The sequence below is a fragment of the Zonotrichia albicollis genome, chromosome 1, assembly GCF_047830755.1.
Source record: "Zonotrichia albicollis isolate bZonAlb1 chromosome 1, bZonAlb1.hap1, whole genome shotgun sequence".
Taxonomy (NCBI): Eukaryota; Metazoa; Chordata; class Aves; order Passeriformes; family Passerellidae; genus Zonotrichia; species Zonotrichia albicollis.
The window spans coordinates 42,311,200-42,331,698 of NC_133819.1; the positions used below are offsets into that span (position 1 = coordinate 42,311,200).

The 20,499-nt window shown below is 44.8% G+C and overlaps 1 protein-coding gene across 7 annotated transcripts in view; it reads left to right on the forward strand.

Annotated features, from left to right (window-relative positions):
* Window positions 1-20,499, forward strand: part of LOC113460640 (uncharacterized) — an 84,558-nt gene that overhangs the window by 29,637 nt on the left and 34,422 nt on the right. The window lies entirely within an intron of this gene.

Sequence of the window (20,499 nt, forward strand, 5' to 3'; positions counted from 1 at the left end):
TTTCAGCAATTCTTCTGATATTAGAATTACCCAGATGGGCTGAGAAAAAAAAAATCTCAATCAAACACAATGCGTTAAATTGCATTGTATCAAATCGCCTCCGCTTGTGGAGTATGCACCAGAACTGCAGGAATGGCAGGTGGGATTGCATGGGTGGGTCAAGTTCTTGTGCTGTACTAAACATTCCCATTGATTTCGAAGGCCTATTAATTGTTTTAGTTATGCAAAGAGAGCTGTTGACTTAATTCCCTAGTAGTGTGGGAAATGCAAAATCTGGGAGCAGGGAAAATGGCACCAGTTGTGGCTGAAAGAGGAGGTCAGGTGCTCCCCTTTGGGATCTTCAGCCTTGTGGGATGGGAGTCTGGGACATATCTGGTAGGGAAACGACACTTCTCTCAGCCTACCACAAAAACAAACACCTGAAAAAAAAGGCATTCCTGAACTTCTCGCACAAGAGAAGGAAATGTGTGAGGAAAGCAAAGCCCGTGCCCAGCAGACACTTCTGTGGAAACATGGTCATATTGTCCTGCTGTGCAGGTTTCTGTCCTTGCCACAATGCTGGTATGCCAGGGCTTTGCTGATGTGAAGGTAAATACAGTGCATGGGATTTGGGAGAGAACTGGCGCAGGAAACTAACAGCAAAGCAAGGGGAAGGATCTGGTACAGGGTGAGATAAAATGAAGAATGGAAGGGCTGTGGGGTGGCAGCAGCCTTATCTTGTTTTTAAGCCTCAATCTAATTAAAAGAGATGCATAATTAAAATGAAGTAATTAACCATTTTGTAATTAAATACAAAAATAATTAAGCTGAAATTGAGCACGATAACATCCAATTGACAGGACAGGATTTATTAGTACTTTAATCTGATGAATTATTTTCATTGTTCTACTGATTGCGTTCCTGTGGAAAGAAATCGGTCGTTTCTGTACGAAGGGACACAAGTTGTTTTTCCATGTCCTTTGGGCTTCTTGAAACCTGAACAATGATACAATGAGTATGTAAACCATGATTCCATGTTTCCACAGAAAGGGCTGCATTTTTGTCTGTGCCCCAAGAATTTCGTATTATAATCTACATTTTCCATCATACTTGTCTGCAGCTATTTGGTTTGTGTAAAATGTAAAGCACTTGGCCTAAAAACTGACTTTATTGCTGCATAAATGTTGATGTTCTGTATGGAATTTCAGATCAGAAGAAATACATATATAGACATGGAGTACATTACAGGGTAGCAAGTGAAGGAAAAACATCACAACCACATTTTGAGAAGCAGACCCTGAGCTATCAATATTTATCAACTTGCTTCTGTTTCTCTGTGCTCATTTATAAGGTGTTTATGTGCTCTGCTAGATAAGGGCAACAAAAAGTGGGGTTACAAATGCCCAGAGTAAATATAGGCCACTTATTCGGATGCCTTTGAACAGATTTGACTACATGACTTTAGACTTCCCACCCTGAGCAGAGGATCAAAAAAGCCTTTTCTTCTTCCTCTGTGCCAAGTGACAACTCAGTATCACTCGTCTCAGAACAAGGGCATGTCTTGGTGCCTTGCTTGTCTTCTGTGGAGCTGCAGTGATTTATGAAATAACTGAAGTCATCTGGGCAAAACACAATGAAGAACAGTTAGAAATACTGTAAGGATGGAGATCCATCTTTCATGTGGACATTTTCAGCTGACAAATTTCTTACTGGTGTGGGGATTTAGGACATTGGTAGTGTCCTTCATTGCTCTTTGCTTGAAGCATATTGCTATTTGTGTAGCTTTTGGTCTTCTGTGCTACAAGTCCTGTGCCTGCAACAGTGATGGAGTGAACCTTGTCCTGTGTGAATATATATTAGGATCTTGCTGGACTCTTCCAGACTAAGCATCTATTTCAAGCTATTACAGCTGCCTGTAACTGAGGAGAATGGTGACCTGTGGACCTTTTTGCAGTCTCAGTTCTGCACTTGGAAAAAAAATAATAGAAGTGTGTATTTATCTGTGAAAAGAGTCATCTCAGTTAAGATCACAGGAACTGCCAAATTGTTCAGCCTTGTTGGAGATGGGATACTAGGAAAGGCTGGCTTTAGTCACTTCAAAGAAAGGCTTCAAGATGAGCAGATGTCTAATGATCCTCTCCTCATATATTTCTCTAATATTTAGACTGCTGTAATGCACAAAAACACACGTTAGGACCTGTTCCAAAACCTGTTGTCCAATTCAAGGAGTGAAGTCAGTGGTGGTGGGTAATTAATGGGAAATCTGTACTGCAAAGAGAAACCCAGCTGTGATAAGTGATATAAAAAGTATGCTAGTGGTGAGTTGTATAGCCTAGAAAATACCTATCTTATAGTAAATGTCATCTGATTGTTCAAGAAAATTATGGTCTTTCCCCACCAGGCTGAAAATATAATGCTAAATTCCTTTCTAGATGCCTCGGTAATACTGGAAAGATGGCAGAGAGGGAAAAACTCTTAAATGAGAAACAGAGAAAGTTGAACAAGCTGATTTATGGGGAAAGATTAAAGTAACTAAACGCACCTCACTCAGATAAATGACATCTCAGGGGAAGGTAATTGTCGGCTCCAAGGACTTGAAGGATTGGGCACCTAGGAATGAGAAGATTCCCCAGGGCCACGCAAGGCTGGGAGCTCTATAATGGGGAGAAATGGGCGAAACTGCACAAATGAAAATTCAGGTGGAGGCATGAGAAATGGTTCCTTATGTAGACATTTCATGAACTATGAAATCCTCTCCTAAGGGGACCAGTAAAATCTTGGGTTATTTAGCACTAGGCTAGAAAAGCACTTGAAAATGTACTAAAAGGCACAAATCTGCATCTGCAGTGGGTTCACTGGGTAAGTTATAACCCTTTTCTGTATCTCTGTACTGTTTGTTTGTTTGTAACAAAGCTGGGCTATTTGTCCCTCTTCTATGGCATCTGCCTGCAACCCTTTGTTCCTCTGCACTCAGCATCTTTGGTGGCTCAAGCCCTGTTGAGCCCCATGTTCTGATGCAGCAGATCCTCTGAGCTGAGCTGAGTCATGCCTCGAGGGGAGCCGACGCCACACCGTGAGGAGACTTCTCTGCTTTGTACCCTGCCGGAAGGATTGTCACTTGCTAATTGTATAGCTCCTCTTGACTTCCACGTAGCTCTGCTGGCACAGCAGCAGCAGCAGAGGTAGCGGTCTGCTGGCACGCACTGGTGGAGCCAGCCCTGGGTCACAGCCAGTCACACATACACAGCAGCAGGAACAAAACTCTTGACCTTCACTTCCAAAGACATGGACCTCTGTGGAAGGACCCTCCCAGCTAGCTGGTCCACAGTGTTTTGGGGAGTTAATGCATGCAATTCAGTAATGGATAGCAGAGTGAATAAATAAGTTTTATTACGTGTGACACCAGATTGCAGAGTCATTTTAGGTACATTGTAATACTCAGAACACAAATTGATCCAGGACATAAAGTTTTCCAAGAGGCAATGGATTAAAAATATTTCAAAGTAAAAACAGAACAAGGATATCAAGACTGCCTTTTGCATGAGAGAACAAATACAGGGGCCCAGACTTTACCCCATTATTCATCTGCTTCTTTGATGGCAGCTAAGCAGAGCTCAACTGGTCATCCTTCTCCCAAGCAAGCTGAGATGGTGCAGAGCCAGCTTCACATCTGATACCTAAGGAACAGCCAGTTCCCAAGCTCACCACACATTCCACTAGCTGGGGGCAGGAGCTGGGGAAAGGGTTATTCTGACAAGTTGTACTGTGCCCACACAGAGAGCCATCCCAGCTCTCCCTCTGGGGCTGTGCTTTCTGGTACAGGTCAGGCCAGCCCCTACTTTGTGCTGGTCACAAGGATAGGGACAAGATGTGCCATCAGACATAAGCAGAGGCAGCTCACTGCTCTAACTGTTCTGTGGATAGAAATTGTTCATTGCCTTAATCTGTGCAATGAAGAACAGCCAGACAGAGATTTTTTACCTCTTCGCCCTTTCTGTCTGGTTTTCCTGCTTCTAAAATTTTTACATGAAAAAGAGGAGATGGGGCAGAATGGAAACAATGTCAGCATCAAAAGGATGATAGTCTCTGCATGGATGTTCACATTTTTCATTCTTACAGGGTGGTGCTTGCATCAGTTGGTGTTTGCAATGCCCAGGAGCGCCTGTTACCAGCAGCCAGGATCCTCTTGGCTGGCTGGGAAGAAAGCAGCAGTATAAACGTGTCAATAGAGCACCAGCAATTTGTCAAGCAGTTATAATGCACTAATCAGGGGGGTGGAGGGGAGAAAACCCTGCCAAGACTCAGCCAGCTCAAAGGGATCTGCTGCTTGTGCACAGTGCTGGGGCTCCTTCCTATGTGGGCAAGCCCAGTAACTTCCCAGGACCTGATCAGTCCTGGGACTGAGGAGGTAGCCTTGGCTGTCCTGGCTCCCCAGGCTGGCTCATGGCTTTTCTGTCTCCCTGGTCCCCACACAGCTGCCCTGTGCTGACGAGCAATGCCATGACCCCTGGATGCCCCAACAACAGGAGATGGTGGCACTGAGCATCAGGACAGCCCTCTAAGCTGCCCACAGTTGTCCTCTGCCTGTCTGGGATCAGCTCAGAGACCCAACACTGTCACCTCCCTGAAGGTCAAGAGTTTGGCCCATTTAGAGACAAGTTATTTGCCATGAAGTACCACTTAACACCTGATTTAATGAGCTTGCCAGACATAAGAAAAAACATTCCAGTCCTTATGTGGTACTCTCCTTATTTTTTTTTTTTTTGTTAATGCAGCAGATTTCAATCAAAAAAGCATTTGAACAGCACTGTCAGGCACAAATAAAAATATAATCATGCAGACAGGTAGCAAGGGAAGAAGTGCTGCAGTCTTGTGGAAAACTGGGGGATATTTCTTCAAACCAGCCTCCATGGTCCTTAAAGATGCTTAACCCTCCCCTGGGATTGCAAAGAAACCTTTGGAAAAAGAGATCTCCCCTGCATCCAGCATTGTCTACATTCCTCTTCTCCGCGGTCAGAGCAGATAGGCGTAGTATTGATTCATTGCTTCAGGATTTTTGTGGGTGGAGAGGAGGCTGTACTGCGTATTCCCCGTGCTGTCTTATCATTAATGCATTAAGGAGCTGAACAAGCAATAAGGGCAAATGGACTTCAAAACACAGGGAACTGTCTCCACAAGGCTCAGGCTGATTTACAGCAATTACATCTTGGCAGCATGGCCAGAGCCCATTAAGCCCCGCACCTGCCTGTAACTTGAATATCCCCGGATCCGAGGGAGCACTCGCCATTAGTCACCCTGGCACTACCACGGACCCTCCTCGTCCCTGATGCAAGGCAAGATGTAAAACAATGTGGGGAGGATTAACAAAAAGTTAATAGGCTGCAGAGCGCAAATTGATCTGAACTTCAGCGTCGGATACTGTTTCAGATACCGGGATGCTCTGCTGGCCTTCTTCCAAGGTCTGAGGGGAAGGGATTGGAGACAGAGCCTGGAGCCATTGCATGTGACTCAGGTTTTCCTTGTCTCTCCACTTTTTGTTTCATTACCAGAGGTGGACTGGCTGCTCAACAATTAATTTTCTTTCCCTATTTTTGAATTTTTTAATTGGTTTTAAAAGGGCGTCTCTTTGTGACACCGTTACTTTGCAGGGCAGCTGTGTACAAATCACCAAGTGAAAGTGTAGCACTGCTGGAACCAAAGGGACGGCTTGTACAAACCCCACTGAGGGATGATGCTGCTTGCTCTGAGGCCTGGGGTGCAGGAAAGCTGGGTTTGCCATGTGCCTGCTATTTGCACCATGGAATAGCGGGGAATATCCTACCAAAAATACAAAAAAGGGGGATACTTCTGAGCATTGGTGCACCGGGGATGCATAAGAAGTCTTGCAGCAGATCCCAGTGCTCAAAGAGATGAGGATGGATGAGGTTTGGGGGGTAAAGGCAGAGAAATATTTCATTCCAGATACCACCAGCACAAAAGACCTTCAGAGGAGTTAAAATTTACTCAGCGATCCAGAAGTGTTTATGGCCCACGTAAAATTTACCAGAAAAATGTCAGATGTCAATGGATTGTATTAAATGTAAATATTACACAACTCGTAGCCTCCGTTTCTTATTGCAGCTTGGCACGTAGCTCTCGTGGATCTCCTGTTTGAAGGGGAGTCTCTGGAGGTGCTTCTGCTTGGCAGCAGGTCTGGAAAGGTTTCAGCATGAGCTGTGCTAGCCTGTACCTCCCCTCGTCCCCATGGGACACTGCCAGGCCGACTGACTGGCAGCTCTTATGGTGGCAAACGTGCCTGGTTCATCAGAGAAGCCCACCTTGATGTGTCTGTGACACATACTGCTGTGACACTGATATCCATCACCCCCAAAATGGGTGTGCACTCTGGCAGCACGCTGGCAGAGGGAGGAGAGGGCAGCAAAGGATGCTCTCCTGGGTACACTGCTTCTGCCTCCAGCACCAGGAGGGACTGAGGTGGGCGTTGGCTCTAGGCTGTGTCTCCTACAGGTGATTCAGGAAGAGAGAGCATATAGGCATTTCTCTCTGCTTGGAAGATGCTCAAGAGTACGGTGGCAGTGGGATCATGCAATTGTTAAATGCACTTGCATTTGAAAAAGGGGAAGACACTTTTTTGAAGCTGTCCTTGGCCTTTGGCAAGTCCCACCAAGGCTGAGTGCGGGCACAATGCAGCTTGCTCCAACAGCTTGTCTCCATCAAGTCTGAGAGACATCTGGCTTGCTTTCAGTACTGCTGGACCTCTATTCTGTTTTACTGGCTATTTCATTAATTTAACAAATCACTTTTTCTTTGGCCTGGCCTGTGGGTCTCAGATGATGTGTGCAGGATGTGACTCAGGGCTCGGGGCATCCTTTCCGTGTTGAGTGAGACCCCTTGAGCAGTTGTGATGCTAAGTCACATCAAGTGTTTCTGCAGCCAGGCCAAGCTGAGGGAAATGAGTCAGTGTAGGGCATTGCAGCTCATAGCCACAGAAGCTGGGAAAGGACTTCATGCCCTGGAAATGCTGTTTTGTGCTGCCCTGTTGTTCACTGTGCATCTTACTGTCATGGTACTCTTACCAAAAAAAAAACCCAAAAAACCCCAAAAGACCAAAAACCATACAGAAGGGGTTTTTTTGTTCTTTGGGTTTTTTGGTGGGTTTTTTTGTTTGGTTGGTTGGGGTTTTTTTTGTTTTCTTTTTTTTTCTTTCGCCTCAGAATGTGCGAAGGAAAAGAATAACAAACCTAAACACTTGTGTTACAACTTATGCCATTTAAAGCTGCAGTGGATTTCAGTGTACTTTTCCCCCTAAAGGATTAACTTTGACAATACTGTTCCTGAAAATCCCTCTCCTGCAGTGTCTGGGAAGCTCACTGACACAGCATACACACACAAAACACACGAGCCTGCAAGATAAAGGAGGTTCAGAGTCATATTTCTACTATAATAAACACAAATACAACAGGCTTTAGGAGGATTTCATGACAACTTAAGAAAAGTTCTGGCATCTGTTTTATAGATAGAAAGATTTTTACCCTGTACTTTAAGCAGTGAGTTGGCTATTTTTAAGTCAGGAGAATGTACACTAGCATTATCTGGAAATAGTTTCTGGAAAGCAATTTCAGTTCCTGCAGGCATGTAAACAGGGATGATCCCCAAATGCAATTTATATCATGTTTTTCTAACACAAGAGCCAAGACCTATTAACAGTTCATTCATGTGTTTTTCAGGAAGCTGAGGAATCCTGTTGATATTTGGAGGAGGGAGAAATTTCCTGAATGAGCAAAATCTTTCTCTCCAGTCATTACTGCAGAGCCACGTTGCAGATTTGGCTTTGAGAACAGATACTTCTTGTGCAGACCAAAGAAACAAACTCGCTAAAACCGTAAAATGAGATAAGCACGTGCAATTTCTGCTGATATTCATAACAAGCTGAGTCGCCATGTGCTTATCTGAGACCTTGGCCGTCCTGAGAACAGCAGAATGTTTAGTCATCTCCACACTGCTGAGGAGCTGAAAGATGCCCCAGAAGCTCACTGCTCCTCCTGGCAGGCTTAGGCTCAAGCACAGGTTGCAGTCCTGCACTTTGACTTCCAGAAGAGTATTCGGAAAAATATGCAGATGTTTCCTGCTTAAGAATCACAACTCAGGCAAAAGTCATTAAAATAATTTGAGGCATTATTCAGGTATTTTGACCTGGTTGTGTTTAAGTGTGATTGCTTCTTCCCCAGTAAAGACATCTGGGCATGCACAGGAAAATTTCATACAGGGCTTTCAGTCTTAGAGTTATGAGAAATATGCTGGGAGCCCCTATGGACACTTTCACTTTCCTGACAGAGAAAGAGCATGTTTTTTCCTGTCTTATTTGACATATGCACTAAGAACACTTTGCTTTCAATCTGTTAAAGCAAGCAATTCCTGCAGAGGTGAGATCTCCTTGAATGGGCACAGTTGAAAGGTTAGCAGTGTTTATTGATTTAATAACTCTCATTCTTCCTCAACAGATTATCTTTCCAGAGACATTAGCAGAGGTAGAGCCCAGAAGTGCAGAAGAGCATTTCTGATATGTTAGGAAGGCAAAGGACAGAGGGTAAAGGTGATGAATTGCTCTGGTCCTGACCTATTAAGCCCCAGACACAGACTGGGAGATAGAATAGGAAATCCATGCACATGTTTTCTAAAGGGAACATTTATAAGGATGGTGCTTATGTTGACCTTTCACACTGAGGGTATCCACCACTTCTTGTTACATGCTGGGTAGTTGATCGCTGGTGCACAGAGCAAGTAGGGAAAGATCTTGGCTCAGAACTTCCTTCCCCTGTGAGCTGATGAGCTCATGGTGACCAGGGAGGAACCTGAGTCACGGTAAAGTGCTTTTCTAGAGGCAGAAGTGTGGTATTGAAGCCCCAGAGTGTGTTGGTCCTGAGCAGTAGTAACAATCAGATGCCTGCAGAGGTACTGTGGACTTCGCCAAACCAGGCTCACTCAGTGCACTGCAGGGATGAACAGCCCAGCCCTCCTACCCTGCTTTCCACTGCCATCTGGTTACCATTTTTACTCATTTTCAGAGCATCAGAGGAAATGAATGACAGCCCTTCATGTTCCCTTTGGCTCCTTCCAGCAAAAAAAGGGGTGGAAGTACCACACACCTGGGAGCTGAACAGCCTTGTTTGGAGCAGGCTGAATGCCCACACGAGAAGTATATCCCACCTCTCAGGCAGAGCCTGGGACCTTGTATTCTCACCACTGAGATCAGTCCAAATTGATGTGCTGTTTCTGCGATCACACTGTGTGTACTGAATACTCTTTTTCTGAACATCCAACCCCTCCTCTTGATGTAGGTTTGTTGTTCTGCATAACAGACTGTATCCTGTGGGTCTCCTGCACGAATTTTGGAGTCAAAGTGAACCAGCTCCTGAGTTGCACTCTGTACCCCCACAGACATGGGCATGCTGGGACCTTTAATGGGTTGCTAATTGCTCTGATTACAAGTCAAGACCGAAGAGGAATTGTTGGATGATGAGCTCCCTGGCAGAAAAGAAGATACCAGTGGAACATTTTTGATGAATAATTCAGTAAGCAGGAATGGGAAATGAACAAGTCTTCTGTCTGCTAAAGGGAAGAAAAAAGACCAAATTAAAAAAGAAGAAAAGACGTCCTGCCTGAGCAAGGCAGACCCCTCTGAGCCTGGGTTTCAGCTCAGGAGGGCAGCACAGCCTGGCTTTGTAGGTGGTGGCCGAGCCTTTGCAGGATTGCACCGCAGCCAGTTACAAAACCCTTTGCATAGTGGAATCCAGCCCACCTCCCTGCAGTGATTGCTGCAACCAAGGGCGAGCTCTCAGGATCAGGTTCTCATGTTGTGTAAATCCCCCAAAGTCTGAAGGGACATACACTAGTCACAAGGTGGCAAGCCATGGAAGCCAGGATGGAGTTTTTATTTTGGGGGAGGGCATAACAGGGTTTTTTGCGCATGTTTTTAGCTTTCTGTTAGTAACATTGGAAGGTCTGAGCACAAATTTATTTCTCCAATATGGAGAGGAACTTTCTTCAAGTGTGGATCTTGTTTCCAGACCAGAGGACAATGTGTACATACAAGCCTTAGTGCAGGACAGGAGCATTCACAGTGAGGGCTGCTTTTATTTCATGCATCTAATTAAACGTGACAACAGCGTGTGACAATAGCAGTGCAGCACTTTCTCCCCATTTGCAATGCTGGAGTTGTGATCTCTTTTTTTCTCTCTTTATAGTTTCCAATTACTCCTCTCACTTGCATTCTGCAGATACAAACTAACTCTCTTTGTTATCGAAGATCTGCTCTCTTAATCCAATGGTGGCAACAGCAGCAAACATTTCAATTAAAACTGTGTTCCACAAAATAGATGTATTCATTATATTGTCTCCCTTCCTTTGCAAGAGAAGAACTAATTGGGAACAGACATGTGAAGGACTTGCATCCAGAAGTCTGCAAATAGAAATACACTGGCTACACTTCCAGTGAGGAGAGACAATGGCTTGAGCTATCAAAGCAAACAGTCAGGGTGGAAAGCAGAGGAAGGGAAACCAGTGTGCCAGGAGTAAAAAGCTTTTGCCCAGTTTCCTCTACCATCCCTGGACCCATCCCAGATAATTTCTCCACTTTTCTGGGAGGTTACAGTGCTCCAGAATGTGGAAGAGATTATTCACTGGGTTGGTACAAAGTTGTCTTGGGTAGGTGTGTCTATAAGGACCATCCTGGATCCTTGCTTTGGCACCCTCAGGTCACTTTCCATGGTCTGCTGCCAGAGGATGCCCATAAGTGGGAGCAAGGAAGAAAGTTCTGGGTTGAGCTCCATTTTCTTTACTTGTTCATGTGCATAACTTAGGCATCTTCTGCAGTTTGCTTCCTCCTTTGGAGTCAAATTCAGGTGCAGGTTCATTTGTACTAAACCAATACGATGTCATTTGAGACTTGAGTTATTAAACCCAGGACACATGACTTTGCATCCAACTCTCTCATTTTTTTCTTGGCAAAAGTAGCTCATGTGAGGGGATTATCCTAAACTCCATGCAGTTCTTCTCATAAGCAAGTGCAAAAATAATTCCTCAGCTTCATCCACAGCTATATGCAGAGAAGTCGAAAGCTTGCCAAGATGAAGACCAGACACCTCCCTCCCCTGTACAGAAAAACTAATTTTATTTGGAAGTCTATTGAATCAGATGATGAAGTTTTTTGTACTGAAAATCAGACATGTTTGCCATGGACTACTTTCTTACCAGAAAACAAATGAATGGCTGCAGCAGGATGTGTTCAGTCATTCTTCTTGAACAGAGCAGGTGGCACAGATCCCCACCCATGTGCCTTGAAGCAGTGTAAACCATGAACACAGGCATAGCTTGCAATGTGCAGTCATGAGATTTTCTTTCTCTGCTCCCCTTACCCAGAGGCAGATAGGCATCACAAACACCCTGAGAGGCTGTTGCTCAATCTACCTTCTCTTTCCAGTTAGTTTTAAGCAGGCTTTTTTAAGATGGTGGTGGATTAGCTGGTAAATGTGTGCATCTCTTGGTAGAGCTCACTTCTGATTATGTCTGGTGGGACCTAAGGAGCAACAATAAGGAGAGAATTAAAGTCCAAAGTTTCAGTGTCCACCTGCAGTAACCCAGAGTTATTAGGTGATGAAGGACTCTTACATCTGCCTTTCACCTCACCAAGCACTTTGACTGTCACCTGCTTTCCTTCTTGCACACTTCTTTTCTCAGTTATTTGTCATTCAAGCTGCTGTGCTGTACTCAAAGGCTCTCCTGCTCCCAGTCCCCACAGCTTGAGCCCTGTGTGCTTGGCAATTTGTCCATCATGGAAGAATATGACACTTATGAGGGCAAACTTTGCAGCATGGAGGTCTTGGATGCACATCCTTGGCCACTCTGGTATTATTCAGGAACCTTATTCTGCTGATGCAACCTGAGAAGGATGGAATCAGCGAAATGTTGCAGTGTGGACTTGAAATCTCTCAGATTCTTCTTCATGGTCTTTAGCTCCACAATCACAGACTCCATAACACTTTTCTTTTTGCCAAATTTAATTTCAACATCTTAAACAGGAAATACTGCTGGTTTTTTTCAGCGGAAACAATAGAGACCACCCCCCCTCCTTCAAATGAGGTGGGACTGAAGTTTCAGGTCCTAGTTTTCCTGGTTTAAGAAAGTTTTGTATAGAAGTTCCCTCATTAATAGACCCTGCAGGATATGGCTCTAGGGCCACATAGACAGTCACAGACCCTGACTTCCGACCCTAAAACATACAATCTTTCTTTACTGTAGCTCCATCATCTTTTACTAGTTCTGAATTCAGTCTCTTTGAAAAGCGTGTCTGTGAGTAAGGGAGCACACAGATGATTGTAAAGTAACAAAATATTAAGGAGGAGGCTTATGTAAAATCTGGGAGATGCCAAAGTATTCATAATGCAAATGAGCTTGCAAACACAACCCATCTGCTCCACTTCAATACTTTCCTAATAATTCAGTGTGGTATTTATTTTGTTAAATAATTTTCTGACCTTCCTCTTGCCCTCCTTCCCCCAGGAAATTACCCTGACCTTCTTTCTTTGCTGGGAAATCCCTAAGAGTGGCTTCTAAATTGGAAGAGCGGCTCTCATTGAATTAAGAGCAAACACCAAACATGCTATGAATGAAAGCAATTCTATATCAAGAGGTGCCAAAGTCTTGCTAAGTATGACAAAGAGCACTTCTGCACCTTAGAGAAAAGGGAGACTTTGTTCTTGCAGGTGATGCAAACAGTAGTAGGAAGGATTTAGTAACAGGCTGTGCTGGTTTTGGTTGGGGTATAGCTAATTTTCTTCACAATAGGTGCTATGGGGCTGTTTTGGATGTGTGCTGAACACAGAGTGGATAATTCAGGGATGTTTTTGTTATTGCTGAGCAGTGCTTGCACAGAGTCAAGGCCTTTCTGCTTCTCACACCAGTGAGTGGGCTGGAAGTGCATAAGAACCTGGGAGGGAGCACAGCTGGGATAGCTGACCCACACTGACCAAAAGGATATTCCATACCATATGGAGTAATGCTCAGCAAATAAAGGAGGGGAAGAAGAAGGAAAGGGAGCATGTTTGGAATGATGGCATTTGTCTCCCCAACTCACTGTCAGATGTGATGGAAACCTGTTTTCCTGGAGTTGGCTGAACACCTGCCTGCCCATGGGAAGCAGTGAACTAGTTCTTTGTTTTGCTTTACTTTTTCTTTACCTATTAAACTGGCTTTATCTCAGCTCACAAGGTTTTCCTTTTCTTTTCAATTCTTTGCCTAACCCTGCTGGTAGGGAGTGAATGTCTGTGTGGTGCTCAGATGCTGGCCGGGGGTAAACCATAACCCAGTGGTAAATAATATGTGGTTTCAGGCAATTTCCCCCCAATCTCTGACAGGATTTTTGTGCTAAATCCACCCAGCCACAGCAGAAAGATCCCTGAGTTGCACTAGGTAGCAGGGTAACTGCTCTGTGCCCCAATTTAGGCACGTCCCCATGGCTGGAAGCACCAAGCACTGTGAGCAGCAGGGCCACATGTGCTCTCTGAGCAAGGCAAGGGACAGCCATGGCAATGCTTGGCTTTCACAATGGAAGTGAGGGAAGACTTCACCACTCAAGCAGAAACATTTTCAGAATCAAGAGTATAAAAATAAAAGGGAAAAAAAAACCCAACCAAACTTTTAGAAGTCTCACAGCTGCTATTGCTGATCATGTGTGTGACTCAGAGGGTAGACTGTATGCTATAAATGGAAATGGGTTACTTATAATTTGACTGATAATGTCTTCGTTTTTGTAAGAAAAATGTCTTTTGAAGAAATACTATAGTGGGGTGGCAAGCTGTACCATATGTTCTTTGCTGCAGCTGACTTTATAATACATCTCAGCTACACTTTAAACTGTATAGCACTGATTGCATTGTAACTCCTATGTCCTCTGCAGATAAAGTTATGGAAATATAATGACTGTGCTTCAGATACATGCCAGTGCTGTCTATACTATTTCAAATCAGCAGACAAGAGAAGGACACCTGCTTGCTTAGGCTTTCCCTGCTTGTTTACCGCCTTCTGTACCACAGTGAGGGAGGCTTGCGGGTCCCCTAGGGAGAGTAAGCACCAAAAATAAAAATTCATGCTTGCAGCAGCCATGCTTTAACTATGTAGTTCTTCATGGCAAAATGTGGATGCCTTATGCCCTCACATCGGGAAAAATTAGTAACTGCAGATATCTGAGCCTTCAGAGGGCTAAGTGGGGAGTGGACATCTGGGAGAAAACCTGGAGGTTTCCCTCCTTGACCCTGAAAGAAAATAGGTCTGGAAATCATGATCATTGCCTCCCAAATTCATCTCAAAATGTCTTGTCTGTTGGGAAATTCCTTGGACAATCTTCTCCTGTACCTCTGGGAAATGCTGATGCCGTTTGCCAGTGCTGTGGTCTGGCCAGCCCCCTGTGATTATTGGGCTATTAAATCCTGATAACATGGGAAGGCTGAAGCCACCCAAGATGCTGTGGTGTGGCCTCCTGGCTGGGTCAGACCTAGCAGAGCCCTGCCTTTCTCTGCAAGATGTCCATCTGCACTTGCAGCCTGGCTGTGTGTAGACATTTTCAGGAAAAACAATTTGTTACTGTAAAGTGTGTGAGGGGAGCTGAAGGAAACAGTTGAAAAGAAACTTTCTCTCTGATGAGTTTGATGCAAAGTCTTTAGTCATGATTTTACCAGCAGGCCACCCTCACCACTGCCTTACTTAAGATATTTTAATGAAAGGCTGGGCCAAATAGTGGTCACGCCAGAAAATCTGCCTGCACCACACAGCTGGTCTCAGTCCTGGGCTGTTCAGTTGCTTCTAGGGCTTTGCCATGTCTTATGGCAGGGAAATGGGAAAAAGTTACTGGGGAGCAGCAGGCATCACCCCATAAGGAATCTCTAAGTCCCCATGCCTTACCCTTTGCACACTCCTATTGCCCCCATTGTTGCTGCTCTACCACATTTAATGGTCCAGATCTTGGCAGCCCTTCCCCTGGCTGCCTCCACCCCATTTCCCTGCCTTCCTGAAATACTTTTTGTTTTTTTCATAACACTGCAGCTTAAGGACTGGGCTAACTTCAGCCAGCCAGGTGTACCCAAAGTCCCAGGCAAGGTAAGTGCTCAGGCTATGTTTTTCCAACAGTAGACAAGGCAGGTTTTCCTAATTCCCCATGTGCCTCCAGCCAGGTACTAGAGTAATGTCCTCTGCACGATTTGGTGTAGTGGCATTAGGCACATATTACTTCAGGAATTCAAAAAGGGACCATTACAAGGCCTAGGGCTTGATCTTTCTGCACCCTTCTCAGCAAGGTTGCCTTGAAAGGTTATAATTTAATCCACATGGTGATTGCAAATCATTTTATATAAGGCCACCAGTGAAAAAAGCAGGAAAAAATGCAGTGAGACATGGCAAGAGGTGATGGTTTATGCATTGCAACATTGCACCCCTCCTTCATATACATATATATATATATATATATATATATATGCCTGAATGCACTGTATCTACTGAAGGCTTTATGGAATAAGGAATGCACTGGCTAAAGGTTGAAAGGAAAATTTAATATCAGATTTAAATGGTGACTCAGTGACTTGCAGAAAAATTCTCGATATCTGGATGGGTCAGCACTGGAGTGGGAGTGAGTGTGACTCAGAGGTGTGGGGAAGGGTGGTGAGGTGCAGGGAAGGGGCCAAGGCTGGGACAGAGGGGCTTTGAGGGCAGCAGGGTGGGAGGAGCCCTTGGAAAGCTCTGTGGGCCTGAAGGATACTGTGGGAAGGAGCTGAAGGGTAGGTGAATGCCAGCAGCCATGGCAGTGGGTGATGAGCAGATACCTTCTGTCCTCAGTTGGTATAAGCTCTCATGAGATCCTAAAATTCAGGAGAATGACTTTAGGAGCTGAGCAGAAATGAAGTGTGTGTGGGAAGAGTGCTGGCCTGCGGAAGGAGACTCAAAAAAATTTCCCCAACAAAAGGTTTAGTGGCTTGGTTGCATCACCATAATGTATGGGTGGAAATGCCACATGGTGGGAGAAGCAGGACAGGAACAAGAGCACCAGAGCCATGCATGCCTGCAGCCTCACAGTGGGGCATCTCTTGAGCAGTGGAATGGCACCACTGCAGCTCACTGCCTTGCCAGTGGTTTGCAGCATCGGTGATTTGGGGTGGGGAAGGCGGAACCTTCCAGGGTTGGACCTCTGTGGACCACAGTGTCCTGAGCACGGTCTGGGTGCTGTCATAAAATGTCACATCAGGAATAAGAAAAAAGGAAGGCAGGAGAGAGTCCAGATCTTGAAATGCCCTTACATATCCTGTGAAGTCAGTGCCTGATCTCGAAATAAAAATTTCAGTGAAGCTGACCTAGAGATGGGAGTTGGTCAGCAGGCAAGAAGGGGGAGGCTGATTGGTCCCAAATACTGCTAAAAGATGGTGCCTTACCCAGCTCAGCACTCAAGGCTTCCCCAGAAGGCAGATGGGAGACAGCCAGGAGATGATTCACACAGTGACAACCCCAAGAGGATATCTACACAGCTATCAACCATGGGGAGATATGGACTCAGGGGAATCAATGAAGGAAAATGCCCCTAAAGGATGGAAAGAGATCTGGAAGGAAAGTGAGCAACCATCAAATGCTCACATGGTCCTTGCATGGCATGGAAAGGAGCGAGCGGGTGGAAATGACGCTGAGGTGGAGCCTTCTGCTGCCGGGAACGCAGGAAACACGAGTGCCAAGAGAAACCAGGACACTCTGCAGTGGCCAGGAGTGAGATGTGGGGCTGCTTTTTGAGGAGAGCTTCAGTCTGCAGTGTTAGACTGGTGAATATTTAACAATTGCTCCGCCTCCCAGCAAGAAGATAGGACATGGGATCTGAAGGAATGAGCAGCTGCTGGCTGCTGAAGAGAAGACAAGTCAGGGATCTGTTTATTGGAGATGTCAGTCCTTTCTGTTTCCTATGAGGCTATTAGCTCTGATCCACTCCTGGCTTACAGTTGGCACAATTTTATTGCCATTTGCAAGTAATTAATGCCCATTGCTCACTGTTTAAGCAATTAGGTTAACACATTTGCTTTAATATACCTCAGATGAAGTATGGTAGGGGAGAATAGTCCTTACATCAGTATTCATCAAATTTCATCAGCACACTTGTATCCTAATTTCTTTGTCAGGCACAGAGGAAATAGACTGGGAAAAGAAATGTCACATGACTGTCAGGCCAGATACCAATGCTTTTTCAGACTGCCACTATTACCCAAATACAATTTTTCTCTTTCAGCTTGGTGCCAGCACTGGTGCTGATGGAGCAGCCTATGGAAAGGACTGGTTCAGGTCAGCAGAGAGGTTTGCAAACATTTTGGCAGAGGTGTTTTCCCTCCTCCTCATGCACAAAACCAGAGCTGAGTCTGTAATTGACTCTTTTTATTGTGAGCATCATCTTATAGCTACCCAGGAAAGCTGGGCAGAAGCCCCCTGTTGTTACCCTGGCCTATGAGCTGATCCCTTGCAAGTCCTGCTGTCCTGCTCCGTCAGAGCAACAGGCAGAGGCATGTTTGCTCCCTTCTCTCCCACCACTGAGATATCATTTACTATTAAGACACAGAGGACCAGAGACCTCAAAGGCAGCAAGGGAAGATTTACTGCACAATGGCTGTCAGTTGCTTTGGTCTAATTAAATGGTTCCTGCCTCCTTGACTTGGTTCCAGCGCCATGAAGCCTGACTTGTTAAGCGTTAGGGAAGTGTCCTGGCTGCTCACTGTTACTAGTGCCTCAGCTCCAAAGTGTGTCTGTTTGGCTGAAATAAGCTATAAAATCCTGTCACTACCTTCCCACCCCTCTTTGCAGGCAGCTGGATGTCCCTACAGGTGGGTGCCTGCCCCTGGGGCAGCAGCAGCAGAGCACATGGAGTATGGGGCACCACAAACAGGCAGCTGGACAAGGGCCATGGAACCACTGCTGCCCTTGAGCCCTCTTTGGGCTCTGCTTGCTGTTCTCTGAACCCCTCCTGTTCTCTGCTTGCTTTTCAGAGGGGCAGTGGGGAGCTGGCAGTAAAGAGCACTCTGGAGGTGAGGACCAACCTCAGTGGGGTCCCATGAGGTCCTCTCCATATGACCCCAAGACTCTCAGGCAGGTGCTCTTCCCCTCCTTGCCCAGAGTCACCCTGCCTCTCCTGGGGCACTTCCCAGCCATTCTCCAAATTTCTAAATATCTGGAAACCGAGCTGACTGAGTCCTTCGCTCAATACCCTCAGCCCATTCTTTTCGTGCCAATGAAGTAAAGAACAGGTCACGGTTCAAGTAAGTGTGTTTATTCACCTCAGTCACTTTGAATTATTTTTGATTACAGATTATTATTTGTGTCTCGTTAACAAATTGGCTGGTGTTAATCATCTGAGCACATGCTACCCAATTGGCTCTCCACATCATACGTTTCTCCCTCCCTTCCCTGATTGGATGAATCAAATTTTATTGAACAGCAGACTTCTTTCTCCCTTGCTTGCAGATGATGCATGAGTATTTGTAGCTACTTGGCAATTCTGTTGTGAGACAATAAAAGAGCTTTTCAGAATGCCAGGAGAGGAAATACAGTGTGAATACTCTTGAAAATATTTACTTGTACTCTTATTTGCAATATTTTATTGTGTAATGGATTTAATGATGCTATTTATCAAATAATGATGATTGCTGTCTTTAATGAATTCAAATTTAGCTAAGCAATTTCCAGAAATATCTGACAAAATTAAGAGAAAATTCCAGTGCACTAAATGCAAGACATGGGGGGAACCAATAGAAATAATTGCAGCTGTATGATGCTTAGATATTGCACAAATGTGTGTTTCACAAGCACCTTAAAGGCAAAACAAGCAGAGAGTTACCTCAGATGCAATCCCAAATTAGCAAATGCTATATCTCCACCTCTTCAATTTGGCAGCACCCAGTCAGGACAGAGTGGACTGGCTTTGTCACTGCAAGCTGGGCAGAGCAAAGACAACCACATCCAAAGGTCTGTCACTTCCGTACAGAGCTCTGATAGAAGCTGTAGTTTAGAAACCTGGGATGTTTTCAGGCTTTGGGGTGGTTTCACAAGCAAGGCTGCCTCATTCCAGCACCCTTCCCAGCTCTGCTCCAGCCCCAGCTCCGGCCCCTTTCTGCCTCATGGGAAAAGAGGAAAGGGGTTCCAGCCGTAACAGGGATGACTAAGAGTCCCTCAGGCTTAGTGCATTGGCCAGTCAATGGTCTGGGAGCTGTGGCTGATGTTTATTCTGTCCAGACCAAGGAATTAGATGCGGTGACATTCTTTCCCTACTTCTTTCCTGCTGTGCACTATATTTCTGAAGCTTCCAGCACCTACACAGATAATTTCTTGCCATCTGACATAGCTTTATTGGAAAAAAAAAGAACTACAGAAAACATTGAATTTCAGAATGATTAAAGAAAACACAGAAGAATGTAGTGAGACCTTCCTGAGATGGGCATCAGCTGTGCTTTTCATGCTTTTCTTTGAAGGATCTTCAAGTATATGTTCCTAAAACACTGAAGACAAGGTCAATCTCCAAGTCCAGTCCCTTTTACTGGAAGCTGACGGCTGGACATCTTCCTGTGACAAAGACTTGAAAGGCTCTATCCATATGTCTATCGAGTCATTAAGCTGAAAGTGGTGAGGTGCAAAAGTCCCTCAAAACCTATGGGATCTAGCCTAGGCATATGAAAAAGAAGCAACGAGGACACATTCTTAGCCCAGTCTGAAGGAACTTCTAGTGAGTGTCAGAGAATGGGACCATCTCCAAAATGCCCAAGTTTCACTGAAATCAAGCACACTGTTTTCTCATCTGATTAAAATGAAGGCACTGCCTTTTTTCACATTGCTATTTTGACTTGTTTGAATATGCAACAGCAGCTTCTATTTCCAAGAAATGTAAAGTAAATGCAGATTCTTGGAGAGCCAAGATCCTCTTTACTAGTTTTGAAGTACCCAAATCTTCAAAGCAAGAAATATTTCCTCCAGCTGTCCATGCACGAAGTTGATTTATAACAAGTTTTCTGTTCAAACCACTGTAATTTTGTGAAATGATAGCAGTATTGATTCCAGCAAGAGTTTCACTTTGCTGAAACTACCAGGCCAGAGGGACTAAATGGAGCCTTGGAGTGAATAATATAGCTTTCCACTTTATCAATTTCATCTGTTTTGCTCTCCACCTTCACTTAACAACCTACATCTCTTCTTTCCTTCCCTCTTTTCCCTTTAAGGCACTGGTCTTTTGCTCTGGTTCACAGCTATAAATGATTGAATGTATTTTCTTACCTGGGAACTCTGAGCAGCATCAAAATACAATCTGAGCAATGAATAGACTGCTTGACATCTCCAAGTGCTTCACGTTGCTGTGTGGGAAGGTGAATTCTGACTCCAAAATACACTGAATTCTGGAGGTGAAAGAAGAAAATTGTTTTTCAATATTTTTCAGTGGAAGAAAATATTTCTAGTTCAGTTTTT